The 15,440-nt window shown below is 40.2% G+C and overlaps 1 long non-coding RNA gene across 1 annotated transcript; it reads left to right on the top strand.

The window, feature by feature from the left end:
• LOC109231238 lies at positions 6,892 to 9,686 on the top strand. The gene is made up of 3 exons (XR_002068773.1): positions 6,892 to 7,026; positions 8,520 to 8,607; positions 9,220 to 9,686. It is a non-coding gene; the product is annotated as an uncharacterized LOC109231238 (long non-coding RNA).

Here is a 15,440-nt window from a genome sequence, read left to right as displayed (position 1 = left end):
GGAGGTGGTGGATATCGCTCGTGAGATCAAGTCAGTTCGCCGTAGAGAGCGAGAGGAGAGAGAGGCCAAGAGGCCTCGTGGATCGGGCAGTTACAGTGGTGCTCCTTCGAGGGGCCAGTTCCAGCATGGTAGAGGTCGTTCTTTCAGGCCTGCTCAGTCGGCCCGTCCAGAGTATCGTGGGGGATCTTCAGGCCGTGGTCATCAGGGGCCTCAGCAGGGTCAGTCTTCACTCAGCGCCCTCCCAGCTCAGAGTTCATCTCATGCCCCATCAGCTCAGGGTTCTTCTGTGCCGAGTGCATCTGCTAGTCACTCCGGTGCGAGGGGTTCCCTTCAGTCCCCATCTCCAGCACCGGGCAGTTATTATGAGTGTGGAGAGTTTGGTCACCTGAGAAGACAGTGCCCTCAACTTCGTGGCAGTCAGAATCAGCAGAGGGGTCAGCCCTCGACTTCTGCTCCAGTTACTTCGCCACCCGCCCAGCCAGCTAGGGGTGGAGATCAGGCAGCCAGGGGTCATCCCAGAGGTGGAGGTCGAACAGGCGGTGGCCAGGCTCGTTTTTATGCTATGCTGGGCAGGACAGATGCCATTGCCTCAGATGTTGTCATTACAGGTATTGTTTCAGTCTGCCACAGAGATGCCTCTGTATTATTTGATCTCGGTTCCACCTATTCTTATGTGTCTTCATATTTTGCTCATTATTTGGGTGCGCCCCGGGAGTTTCTTGCTTTACCTGTTCATGTGTCTACCCCGGTGGGCGATACTGTTGTTGTGGACCGTGTGTACCGGTCATGTGTTGTGACTATTGGGGGTCTGGAGACCCGAGTTGATCTATTGCTATTGAGCATGGTGGACTTTGATGTTATTTTGGGCATGGATTGGTTATCTCCGTGTCATGCTATTCTAGACTGTCATGCTAAGACAGTCACTTTGGCTATGCCGGGTGTACCGCGGATCGAGTGGCGTGGTGTGACTGATTATGTTCCGAGTAGAGTTATTTCCTTCTTGAGGCCCAGCGTATGGTTGGGAAGGGTTGTCTTTCCTATCTTGATTTTGTGAGGGATATTGGAGCTGAAACTCCTAGCATTGATTCTGTTCCAGTTGTGAGGGATTTTCCCGATGTATTTCCTGCAGACCTGCCGGGCATGCCACCGGACAGGGATATTGATTTTGGTATTGACCTGGTGCCGGGCACTCAGCCCATCTCTATTCCGCCATATCGTATGGCACCAGCGGAGTTGAAGGAATTGAAGGAGCAGCTTCAGGAACTCCTAGATAAGGGGTTCATTCGGCCTAGTGTGTCACCTTGGGGTGCGCCAGTTCTGTTTGTGAAGAAGAAGGATGGCACAATGAGAATGTGCATCGATTATAGGCAATTGAACAAGGTAACAATTAAGAACAAGTATCCCCTGCCTCGCATTGATGATTTGTTTGACCAGCTTCAGGGAGCGAGGGTGTTTTCCAAGATTGATCTCCGTTCGGGTTATCACCAGTTGAAGATCAGGGATTCAGATATTCATAAGACTGCTTTCAGGACTAGATATGGTCACTATAAGTTTCTTGTCATGTCTTTCGGGCTGACCAATGCCCCAGCAGCGTTCATGCATTTGATGAACAGTGTATTTCGGCCTTATCTGGAATCGTTTGTCATCGTGTTCATTGATGATATCCTGGTATACTCGCGTAGTCAGGAGGAGCACGCGGAGCATTTGCGAGTGGTATTGCAGAGATTGAGGGAGGAGAGGCTTTATGCAAAGTTCTCCAAGTGTGAGTTTTGGCTCAGCTCAGTGGCCTTCTTGGGACACGTGGTGTCCAGCGAGGGTATTCAGGTTGACCCGAAGAAGATAGAGGCGGTGCAGAGTTGGCCTAGACCGTCCTCAGCCACAGAGATTCGTAGCTTCCTTGGGTTGGCAGGCTATTATCGCCGGTTTGTTCAGGGTTTTTCCTCTATTGCATCGCCCTTGACCAAGTTAACTCAGAAGGTGCTTTATTTGTATGGTCGGACGAGTGTGAGTAGAGCTTTCAGAAGCTCAAGATAGCTTTGACCACAGCTCCAGTATTGGTTTTGCCATCAGCTTCAGGTTCATATACCGTATATTATGATGCTTCGAGAGTTGGGATTGGTTGTGTATTGATGCAGGAGGGTAGAGTTATTGGTTATGCTTCTCGTTAGGTGAAGCCCCATGAGCAAAACTACCCCGTTCATGATTTGGAGTTAGCTGCTATAGTTCATGCATTGATGATTTGGAGGCACTACTTGTATGGCGTATCTTGTGAGGTATTCACTGATCATCGCAGTCTTCAGCATTTATTCAAGCAAAAGGATCTTAATTTGAGGCAGCAGAGGTGGCTAGAGTTGCTTAAGGATTATGACATTACTATTCTGTATCATCCGGGGAAGGCCAATATAGTGGCCGATGCTTTGAGCCGAAAGGCGGCGAGTATGGGGAGCTTGGCGTACATTCCAGTTGAGGAGAGGCCATTTGCAGTTGATGTTCAGGCCTTGGCCAATCGGTTTGTGAGACTAGATATTTCAGAGCCCAGTCGGGTGTTGGCTTGTGTGGTTTCTCGATCTTCCTTGTATGACCGCATCAGAGAGTGCCAGTATGATGATCCGCATTTGCTTGTCCTCAAGGGCAGGGTGCGGCATGATGATGCCAGAGATATGACCATTGGTGATGATGGTGTGTTGAGGATGCGGGGCCGGATTTGCGTGCCCAATGTGGATGGGCTTCGGGAGTTGATATTGGAGGAGGCCCATAGCTCGCGATATTCCATTCATCCCGTTGCCGCGAAGATGTATCAGGATCTTAGACAACACTATTGGTGGCGGAGGATGAAGAGAGATATTGTGGAGTATGTAGACCGGTGTCTTAATTGTCAGCAGGTGAAATATGAGCATCAGAGACCGGGTGGCTTGCATCAGCAGATGGTTATTCCTGAGTGGAAGTGGGAGAGGATCACTATGGATTTTGTTACCGGACTCCCTTGGACTTTGAAGAAATTTGATGCTATTTGGGTGATTGTAGAAAGGCTGACCAAGTCCGCGCACTTCATTCCGATTTGTACTACCTATTCTTTAGAGCGGCTGGTAGAGATTTATATTCGGGAGATTGTTCGGTTGCATGGTGTCCCAGTTTCCATCATATCAGATCGGGGCACTCAGTTTACCTCTCAGTTTTGGCAGACGGTTCAGCGAGAGTTGGGTACTCAGGTGCAGTTGAGCACAGCCTTTCACCCTCAGACGGACGGGCAGTCCGAGCGCACCATTTAGATTATTAAAGGATATGCTACGCGCCTGTGTTATTGACTTTGGAGGGTCATGGGATCGGTTTCTACCGCTTGCAGAGTTTGCCTACAACAACAGCTACCAATCGAGCATTCAGATGGCTCCGTATGAGGCTTTATATGGGAGGCGGTGTAGATCTCCAGTTGGTTGGTTCGAGCCCGGTGAGGCTAGGTTATTGGGGACAGACTTTGTCCAGGATGCATTGGAGAAGATGAAGGTGATTCAGGAGAGACTCCGTACAGCGCAGTCGAGGCAGAAGAGTTATGCGGACATGAAGGTTCGAGATGTATCCTATATGATTGGTGAGAAGGTCCTGTTGAAGGTTTCACCCACGAAGGGTGTTATGAGATTCGGAAAGAAAGGGAAGCTGAGTCCGCGGTTCATTGGGCCTTTTGAGGTACTTCGGAGGATCGGGGAGGTGGCTTATGAGCTTGCCTTGCCACCCAGCTTGTCGAGCGTGCATCCAATTTTTCATGTTTCCATGATCCGGAAGTATGTTGGAGACCCGTCCCATGTTCTGGATTTCAGTACGGTTCAGCTGGAGGGTGATTTGACTTATAATGTAGAGCCAGCAGCCATTTTGGATCGTTAGGTTCGGAAGTTGAGGTCAAAGGATGTTGCTTCGGTGAAAGTGCAGTGGAGAGGTCGGCCCGTGGAGGAGGCTACCTGGGAGACCGAGCGAGAGATGCGGAGCAGATACCCTCACCTATTTGAGGCTTCAGGTATGTTTCTTGACCATGTGACGACCCGACCCGTCGTCACGTGAGTTACCGCTCCGTTTTCCCCATTTATCTGCTTTTTTATGCTTCATTATAAGTGTCTTGTGTGAACGAGTTGATTTGGATTGATTTTAGAAGGAAATGAGACACTTAGTCTCTTTAAGGAAGGCTTGTTTTGGAAAAAGTCAACCGGATGTTGACTTATGAGTTAGAGGGCTCGGATATGGATTCCGATGATTCGGTTAGCTTCGGGGGATGATTTGTGACTTAGGAGTGTGATCGGAAGTGATTTCGAAGGTCCGGTGTAGAATTAGGCTTGAATTGGCGAAGTTAGTATTTTGGCGATTTCCGGTTGATAGGTGAGATTTTGATCCGAGGGTCGGAATGGGATTCCTAGAGTTGATGTAGCTTCGTTAGGTGATTTGGGATGTGTGTGCAAAATTCAGGTCATTCGGAGGTGTTTTGGTTGGGTTTTTGATCAAATGCGTGTTTCGGAAGTTTTAGAAGAACTTAGGCTTGAATCCGATGTGAATTGATGGTTTTGGTGTTGTTTGAGGTGTTTTGAGGATTGGAACAAGTTTGGGTGATGTTTTAGAATGTGTTGGTGCTTTTGGTTGAGGTCCCAGGGGCCTCAGGTGAGTTTCGGATGGTCAAACGGACCAATTTTGGCACTTGGGGGGTTGCAGGTTTTTCAGTTCAGTGTTGCAGAGATTTAACCCTTCGCGTTCGCGTTTGAGGCCTCGCGATCGCGGAAGGTTAGGAGTTATTGCATCGCGTTCGCATGAGGAGCTACGCGTTCGCGTATAAGGATTGGGGTCCAGTGGTGAGTTGTTCTTCGAGTTCACAGTTGAGTGACGCGTTCGCGTAGGTTTAGGAACCCAGGGCTTCGCGTTCGCGTTTTGGACACCGCGTTCGCGAAGGGTAAATTGGCCAGTGGAAAAGTTTGTTCATCGCGAACGCGAGTGGGCCCTCGCGTTCGCATAGAGTAAAGTGTCAGCTGGCAGAAGGGTTTTTAATAATATTTCATCCGCGAGCTAAGTTATTTTTTCCACCATTTTTGAGCATCCTTGAGAGCTTTTGGACGGGAGTTGAAGAGGGTTTTGACTAGGATTGATTAGAGGGGGAAGAACTAGGGCTTGAGTTTTGATATTTCAAATTGGGTTTTGATGAGTCATTTGAGCTCGTATTTGGGAGTTCATGGTATGTATGGACTCGTGGCGAGATAAAGAACCCGTTGATGTGAAAATTTCTGAGTTTCGAGAAGTGGGCCCGGGGCTCGGGTTTTGCTAATTTCAAGATTTTGCTATTTTTCGATTCTTTTCGATTGGGTTATGTTCCTTTGGCATATTGTGACGTATTCGTTGTGGTTTTGGTCAGATTCGACGCGCGAGGAGGCCGAATTGCGAGGCAAGGGCATAGCGAGCTAGAGTTTTGGCCGGCTTGAGGTGAGTAATAGATGTAAATGATGTCCTGAGGGTTTGAAATCCCGAATTTGCACATCGTAGTGCTATATTGAGGTGACTTACACGCCGGATAGCGAGCGTGGGGTAGAGCACCGTTGGGGATTGTGACTTGGTCCGTCCCGATAGATGAATTTACTGCGTATTTGACTGAATTTCACTTGTTATCATTATAATTTGAGCTGATTGCCATATTTGGGCTTCGTGCCGCAGCTATTACTGGTTTCTTACCATTTTTACATATTATTGAACTCAGTCCTAGTAATTAATAATGTTTTTTTGCAAATTCAGCCACTTTTTCTCAAACTTGAATCTTAATTAATATTTCTAATGTAGTTAGGGCTGAATATTTCTATATTATTGTGCCCGAGTGTGATTCTGGACTGAGTATGGGATCGGGCTGCGCGCCGCAGCGGTATTATATTGATATTGATATGAGGCCGAGGGCCTAGTTGATGCCACGAGATGGCCTTATATTGCGCTTGGGCCGTAAGGGGCCCCTCCCGGAGTCTGCACACCCCCAGTGAGCGCCGTCGACGATAAATAAATGGAGCGGGCTGCACCCCGCAGCGGGTACTAAAGAGTACCGTACTATGTGTTGCATTTCATATTGACTGTCGTTTATTTACTTATCTGCTGCAGTATTTCCATAATTGGTTTCATTGGTTTACTGACTTTATACTACTTGGTTTAAATTGCTGCATTATAGCTTACATTGTGCCTATTCAGGATTTCTTATTCTCAGCCTTTATTTATGTTTATTACTCACTGGTCTGAGTACTCACATTACTCCCTGCACTTTGCGTGCAGATCCAGGTGCATCTGAGGCTGAGTGAGGATTTCTCTGCCGAGCAGCACATATCCGGGAGTATCAAGGTAGCTGCATGACGTCCGCAGTCCTGATTTTCCCTTCTTTCCTATTGCTTCATTTCCGCATTTCTTTAGAGCGATATGTAGTAGGTTGATACTCATGTATTAGAGGCTCAGACTTGTGACACCGGATTCTTCGGGCTGTGTAGTAGTATTGTTATTTGGGATTCCGCATGTTTTAACTCTATTTCAGATTTCCAGTGCTATGACTTAGTAATTTAACTGTGTTAATTAATTCATGAACTGCATAAAAATGGGTAAGGTTATTAAATTGGTCGGGCTTGCCTAGCAGTGTGTTGGGCGCCATCACGACCGGGGTTGGGGTCGTGACAGTTACTGCTTAAGATTGGAAATGGGATTGTGTCAGCTGGCCTTGTCTTCACGAGAGGGGCCATCACGACCAAATCCGGTTTAGGGCCGTGACAGAAACTGGACATTCGGCTGAGGCCTTATTCCTTTTCTTTACCATGTGTCTCTAAACATGTGTATTACTATTAATTTTTACTATTTTGCCACCTGTGTTTGATCTTTGCATTAATGGGGACATCTGTCTTCCACTTCCACTTTCAATATTTTCTATACTTCATCACAAATTCTCTTTCATTTTCTTGCACTCCTCCCAGCTGATGTGGTGCTAAAAATTAGGGCTTATCTTTACAAAATTATCAATTCGCATACGTTGCTGCTTTACCGGTACATCACATTTCTTCTCATCGTATTCAGTTAGTTTCTGTTACCATATATCTTTTCTGCTTTTTCCCTTGTTTTACCATTATCCCTGAAGAACTAAAAGAGCAAAAATGAAACTTCAATTCTACCGAGTTTTTCATAATTTTTTCACGTGTTTGTTTGTGCTTAGAGGGGAATTGCATTTGCCATCCACCATGGAGGTAGATTGAAGCTTTCTAACAATAGATTTTTTAGTAGTGTTTCCGACGATAAACATTTACCTACAAATTACAACAATTCTGAGACATAATCTTACCCTTTTGAAAACATTTGAGATCTGAATCAAATTTGGGTACAATTTGAATCATTTTGTTTAATCTAGATCCAGCAATAATGACAAAGTGGCGTCTGCAAAAGTGCAAATGGATGAAAACAAATAAAGGTAAATGATTAGGAAAAAAGATAAATATTAATTAGTAAAAGCTCCACTTTTCTAACAATGAAGGTGGAAAGTCTTGCAAGCTCAAAAAAAATTGGTCGACCATAGAATAGGAGACTCTGTGTAGTACAGATTCTTGTATGTGTACCAATTGTGTAAGGGAGTGGTAGTTCATGAAGTCCTCATAAAATTTGGTCTTCTATCCCAACTGCTGGTTGGTTTTATAGTAGAGAGGTATACTTTGTCAGATACCAACTTTAAGTTATTGAATAGGGCTTTTTGGTGCTTTGCGTTATATAAAAAGTACTACTTTCTCAATATGACTTTTTTGGTTTGAGGTAATCAGATAGGGAATCAATTTGTATATTTATTCTATTTATTAGTTTTATTGTAGCGGAGCTTGTGCAAACAGTTTTGCCTAAATATTAGATTAGGCGTCAACTCTTAGTTAGTCTTTATGACTCAGAGCAACAGAAAGAGTACCGAAAAGTTTGGGAATTCCATGGAAGAGATTTAGAATGATCTAAAAACTTTCTTTTCGTGAAGGTGTAATACTTACACTTTCCTTTACTTTTTAAAATGAGCGTAATGAGTGATCCTTGTTAGGTCATAAATATGAGCTTCCTAAGTTCCATGAGTTTCCTTCTTAATGCTTTCCTTGACTTTATATAATATTCTACTATGAGGCTACTCGAAACAAAAGACATATGTGATTACTCTTGGTTACATCAATCACTTAAAGTAAAAGGTCTCGCTTTTGATAAATTGACATGTCATTATTTGTTTTTTGGACTCTGTGAGTCAAGTCCGCTGATCTTGGAGTTAAATTTATGATAATTATGATCCTCTCGGAGAAAATCAGCAGATAAGTTTACACCCAACATGATTATCAGTAAATATAATGAAAGAGGTAAGATCAAGAAGGCACCTGATCTATTTACTCTAACGATTACCTTTTATATCTGTCCGAAGTGTTCTAAGTAGCTTTGTATGTACTATGTAAGCATTTCATTTGTTAGCAAATGTCTCAAATCCATAAAGTAGTCCCTTTTTTCCCTTGATCATTCATGGATTTCAGGTTGTTCATCATTTGCACAAATGAATATAAAAGGGGGATTAACAGATGAAATTCAAATCTCGAAGATTTGAAGGCAAATGCTTCCTTGGTATCTTTTCTAAGCTCTACTGCACATGCATCAAAGCATTTTCATTCATGTGCTTTGGTTTTTCAGTAAGAAATAAATTTACTTGAATCAAAATTTCTTCCTTCATGTGCTTTATTTTATTCCACTAAGAAACCTGCAAATGGAATGTTGGTTGTTAGTGGGTCTTTCAAGCATTAAGGAACACTCTTTAAATGGAAAATTTGTCTTTTCTATAAAATCTTGCTATGCAAAAATTTTAAATTTGAATTATCCATGTTGAATTTCTTCTTTTCCAAATTGGCAAGTAAAATCAGTGCAAGGTCTAATCTATAACATTATTGTTCACTTTTACATTCCGGATGAGAATATTCTGGGTGTCAATGATCGAGGTGAGAGTTCAACCAACGTACAAGTCAATGTTCAGATATGAAATTTTTTATTTAATATCATGGCTTTCTTTGACTTGTATGACAGAGTGCTATCTGGGGTCTTTCCTCTTGATGTATTGCATCTCAATATAGGAAGATAACCATCCATCTCCTCGTGTTCATGTGGCAACCACATTATGACTTGTAGCATATATGTCATCATATGTTAGTGCTTTCACCAATTACTCTCTGATGTATTTTGCAGGACAAAAGTCAAGAATATGAGCATATACAACAATTTCTAATAATATGTTGGCATCCTTAGTTTAGCTAAGGCGCAAAATTTAGCAGATATTTGTGCATGTAATAGAATTTTGCACAGACACAAATTCCTTCTCAGAAGTATTTGAAACATGACTTTTGGATGTAGCAAATGCCAAATCAGTTAAGAACGGCAGTTGTAGTTGTGAGTACTAAAGATGGTCCATCTGGTAGATTTCTTGAAGGTTATGACTGGACCGACGATATAGAGACTCGATAGGTTGAAGGAAAGAATAGCATATGTCACTTTAAAAATATTGTTGTATTGAGGACCATATGAGCAAATACCAGACTTTTCGACATATGCTTCTACTCCTTTGTGAAGAATTTCTATGAAGGTCAATAAAAATGTATGATCAACCTGATTAATTTTTTTAAGGGTTTCTATTCACTACTATAATTTTCTAGGCAGAGGCATGGAAATGTTAGTCATGAGGTTTCATTTTCTTTCTACTCACTTTCTGAATGATATGTTGCAGCAGCATCAAGTCTTATTTCAAGAAGAAAGTGGTCTAAAATAACTGCATTTGAGCGGGCTATGCAATATCAACCAACAAGACGAGGCAGTTTCATTACAACCGATTTTGACCGGCTATAGTCGACAGAAACATAACTAGATTGTAACTGATACTCAGTGTCTCTTAAAAAAAAGGAAACATTTCCCCAATTTCATCCATTAAAACCATAACTCAGAAATTTCCAGATGTTGTGTGAGTTGAAACAAATTGGAACTTAAAAAAAGGAGAAACAACACATAGAAAATAATAAAATTGATATTAAAGACTAAAAAATTTACCTGAAAGTTCAAAAGATTTGAGAGAGAAAGTGGGAAAATTATTTTTTTATTTTGGTTCTTTTCATGATTTTTGATTTTATAATAGAATGGTAAAATTGCATTTTTAAACTCTAACCTTGTTGATTTTTGAAGTTCTGTGCTTTCCTGGGTGCTTCACGTACTTGTTAATTTTGCAATTTGAGAGTTGTTATAATGGGAGAAAAATAAGATTGTTAATCATAATATTTTAACAGACTGAAGCATCAATCTGGTGAAGGTGTTTCTAAAGCTCTTATCAAAGAAGTGTCGTAAAAATTTTACTGTCTTAATAAAAAATTTTAACAACCTTTTAGTATTAAATGGCAATTGAGATTCAAAAACAATAAGCCTAAGTACCAACTTGATTTTGATTAAAGAAACAACGGAGAAGGGTCAAAAATATTCCTCTACCATGCGAAAAGGATCATATATATCCTCCGTTATACTATCTGTCCATCAAAACCCCCAACGTTATAAAATTGGTACAAAAATATCCTTCCTCCGTTAGGACCTCCACCATGTCCAATATCATCCCACATGGCCTAACATTTTGCTGAGGTAAGCGCCACGTGGTAATGCCACTTCACCGCCCCAACCCTATTTGCCCTCTTCCCCCTCCCCCACTTCTTCTTTCACCACCACCTTCTCCTTCACCCAACTACCATATCCACTATCACTAATGAAAAGTAGAATTTCTTGTAACCTTCATTCTACTGTCCATAAAACCCAACAAAGAGATGGAATTTTTCTCCTTTTTATAAACTGAATAACAAATATAGAAGGACGACAAGAATAGAATTACCCTAATTTGTTAGCTTAAATTCTCATCATTCTCTCTTATACATCTTGCTTCATCAGTCATCATCCTCTCTTCTCTTTCTTGCTTCATCAGTAATTTGGTAAAAAGAATTCTCCAATCACTGTGATGCAACTTTGGTATTCAAACCTTATAGAGATGACATCTAAACTATTATCAGTGATGAACTTGTCTATTTTCTCAGTAGTATTGAGTCACTCGTTGAAGAGTTCAAATTAAAAGAGGTCAAAATGCTTTTTCATTTTAACCAATTCCCGATCATCGACTCCTAAGAAGGTAAAAGAGTTATGTTAAGGAAGAATTTTGACCGTACATCGAACTCTCTCAAAAAAACTTTTCTATAAATTGTGACATCTGTTGACAAAATTACGTGTTTGATTAATTATGAATTCACTCCCTCAAACGACATGGACATCATCCCACCTGTTTTATTGATGATGAGAGTGGTGGTAGTGCTTATAGTAGTTGGGTAATGTTGATGATGGTGGTTGGGTGAAGGAAGTTGGTGGTGAAGGAAGAAGTAGGGGAGGGGGAGGAGGGTAAATGGGGTTGGGGCGGCGAAGTGGCATTTCCACGTGGCGCTTACCTCAGAAAAATGTTAGGCCATATGGGATGATATTGGACATGGTGGAGGTCCTAACGGAGGGAGGATATTTTTGTACCAATTTTATAACTTCGGGGACTTTTATGGACAAATAGTATAATGGAGGGTATATATAATCCTTTTCACATAGTAGAGGGATATTTTTGACCCTTCTCCGAAGAAACAAAGTACTTTCATTGATAAATTTCTGGCGTCCTAGGTATTTTCACACACTAATGTGGCTGAAAATCTTGACTTTTGATGTGGAAGTTTTTAATTATTAAATAGTAGTCTACTCCCAAGTTTCATATATGTTTTCCTGGTGTATTTTCTTCCCGATAAATGACTTTGATGATCTATCTTTACGTCAATAATTACTGTGAGTATATTCGTTAGATGTTACTTATTAAAAAAAGTCTGTGGTAATTATTGTTCTTAATTTCTTGAAATGGTTGATGCATAGGGCACTATGGTTGTGTTGATGGACAATGCACTTTATTTGAAAAGGATTACTGTTCACCTCTGTCTAATTTTCTTTCATGTGTTACAAGAGATGATCTATATAATGAGAATGACTAATGGATGTATACCTACGTACAATGACGTTTAGAGTAATGATAATAGACTGGATACATGCCAAATTTTAGATAGTGAATCTAACCATTATGGTCCCTATAGGCAGCATGCTGGACTATTATGAAGCAAACAAGTTTGACCTTAATAAAGTGAATATTTTTACTTGCTAAGAATAATAAGAGAATATATGACGAGAAAATCATTAAAATTGACTTTAGTCATTACGAAATCAACATGTTGAATCAATATTTTGGATATCATTTTGCTGATTGTATGTATTGATGAGTATTGAAGCTACAAGTCCTTGCTCAGATGATCATCTTTTGTTCTTGCTTAGTTGAACATCTTTTATTTTGCATATAGTTGTTGGCTGTGACTTTTACTTTGATAGTTCTTAGTCCCTAACTAGCAGATATTCCGTACATCCCAAAAGAAAAAGGATTACTTTGATCTTTATGGTTGGAGGTGCTTGATATGTGTTTTAGAGTGGAGGTGGATAGGAAAGCATTCTTTTAGTTTCTTTATTCTAATAACTGTAAATATAGGAATGTTTTGTACCATGGATTTTATTGAAAGGGTCCTCCAAAAAACATAGTTAATTGTTTTCGCAATTGTTTTAACTTAGAGGCTAGAAAAAAAAAACTATTTTTTGCTAATTTTCTTGACTATGTTAGTTAGACTATGCCGTAATGCATACAGAATTAGTTGTCAGCTTCACATTTAATAAGGATATTTCTTTCCTGTAAGAATATTGAGTCTTGAGTGTGGTCCAGTGAGGCATCAAGTGCTTCTGTAAATGATCATTGGAATACCATACATTTTAGAGTTTATCAATTTGATGTTTAACTTAAAGAATTAGTTTTTATATTTTGCTAATCCAAGCACAAACCATATCCTGTTTGAATGTCTCATTTATATATGAAAGTAAAATTGTGTATAAGATCTATTCGAAATAGCCATCTTACATGTCACTTTTGTCAATCGAGAACTTTATACCTTGGATCGTATTCATAAACTTTTTGTGTTGTGTAAAGGCTCATTTAAGTTTATTGACCATCCAATAGGGCCATGTTTTCAGACTGTATTTCTTTATTATTAAGAGATCTTCCCTGCCAGAGCAGATTAAGAGGTGAAACATACCCAACATGGTGCTAATGTGAATACAATGATCAGGATCTGTAAGGGCTTGTCTGTTCGCATATCTATTTTTTTTCCTTTTTCATGTTGGATTAAAGTGCCTCTAACAATATCTTTATTGTATTTGATCGTGCAGGTATGTTTTATTTTAGAAGCTACCTCACTGATAAAGTAATATGAGAGTAATATGATGGTTAATATAAGATAGTAGCATAACAGTTGAAACTTGCTGATAGATTTATTTCTTTTTAAGTAATATGTATCCGGTCTATTTGGAATATTGCATTTATGAGGATGAATCTCACTAATAAGTTGTCTGATGTTAATACTTATGGTGGGAATTGTCATCTTATATATACATTCTCTACGCTTCAGGTCATATCTGTGCTCTTGGTGTTCTGTTAGGTTCTTTTAATTCTGAAATAATGACAATTTCCAGCACGGGCAATAACCATCTATATATTAGAAGAGCCAGAGTTTCGACCTGGTTACTTCATGGCAATAAAAGTAAAGTTAGGGTTATTCTAGTCATTTTAATGTAAACTCTACGTGGCTTTTTTTTTGAACCCACCGCATACACTAATCCTTATTTCGCTATTTTTCATCATAGTGAGCTTTCTTCTCTCTTCATCTTCCTCGCTGATGCCTTTGATTTTCAATAAAATTTACTGATGATACATAACTAGGTATCTTTTTTGCGTGCTCAATTCAGGTTTTATTTTGCTTTAATTTCAATTCAGTTAGATTTTTAAGTGTTTTTTTCTGCTGTTGTATATAACTAAATTGATATTTGTTCAGTTTCAGAGTTAATTGAGGAAAGAGCATTTGTAGCGAATAAGGTCAAGAAGGGGTCAAGAATGGTACGCTCAATGGACATGTCTCTCTTGATAATTTGAAGTAAGCTTTTTCTTTTGCACCATTCGTGTTTGATGACATGCAAAATCTCTTTGATACTCGAGTCACTAAGTTTTAGAAATTTATCCTATTGTTGAATTTGATTTTAGGGGTTTTGTTTCTTTATTTTTGCAGGACTTTGTTCTTGTAGAATAAAGGTATTTATATGTACTAGTGACGTTTAAACCGAAATATTTTTCTTGCTTGAATTGTGCTAAAAGAATGTAAGAACTTCGTGAGAATATTTTTAGTAAGGATAAATAATCTTGCCTACAACAATAGAAGAAAGCCGAAACCTTTGCAGGTTCAAACCTCCATGCTTCATCAGCTTGATTGAATAATGTTAGGACAAATGGTCGAGGCAACACTCAAATAAAAGAAACCTGAGTCCAAATGCATTATCAACAAAAAGCATCTCCAAAATAATTTTTGGCCACCTTATCACAATGGCACCATGCTGCAGCAGCAAAACAGTGTGAGATAGCCAAATCTGCTCTGCTTCAAGCAGCAACAAAGGCAATGTGGGTAGACATATTTCAACCCTGAATTGCTTAGCTTCTAGCAATGGCATGTTTAATCTTAGCACCCCTTCATCATCAACTGCAGGCAATAATTTTTCTCTCTTAGGGCCAGGAATGCACATAATACTGGTATTACAGTTCTGCAATCCATCCACAGCTGGTGCAACAGAAACGATAGATATATTAGCTCCATAAGCTTTGTCAGCTTCATACACAAGTAATAGTCCATCCCTCTTCTTGTGGAAATGCCTTCAAACATAAACAACAGGTTTTCTATCTTTGTGGCTGCTATGACATCCGACAAAAGAATTCTCAGCCTTGCTAAGATCAATCAGTTTATCAGGGAATAAAAGATCACAATCTGGCTTGCCTTTACTGTTGTTCAAGGAACATAAATTCCAGTTTGTGCTCTCAGTTTTGGAATGTAGCAGTGATGAGACAACATGGGTAGATAACTAAAATGATTTCTGTTTCTTCGATGGCCTGGAAGAAGAAAACTTTACTTGACGAGGTGATCGAGCCAACCAAGATATAATCGGCTCTGAGTCCAGACTGTTACCTGGGTGGCTGTCATCATCTTAAGACTGCTCTACCTCTCTGATAGCTCCCTTTCCATCTTTTTATCACGGGAAAAGTCAGTCCATGCCACAAAGAAACTTGATTAGCTACGAAATATATAGTCACTTTGTAGGTGAACACTGTTGCGGAGAATCACTGCAATAGCACATTTTTCTATGACTTCAGTAACTATATATGCCTTGTATGTTTCTATAAGAAGCAACCCCGAAAAAACCAGGTTCTTAGATATCGCAAAACAAAATAA

This window comes from Nicotiana attenuata, chromosome 8 (assembly GCF_001879085.1).
Source record: "Nicotiana attenuata strain UT chromosome 8, NIATTr2, whole genome shotgun sequence".
Classification (NCBI taxonomy): Eukaryota; Viridiplantae; Streptophyta; class Magnoliopsida; order Solanales; family Solanaceae; genus Nicotiana; species Nicotiana attenuata.
Note: the sequence above shows the minus strand (reverse complement) of the source record. Positions and strands in the feature narration are given on the sequence as shown.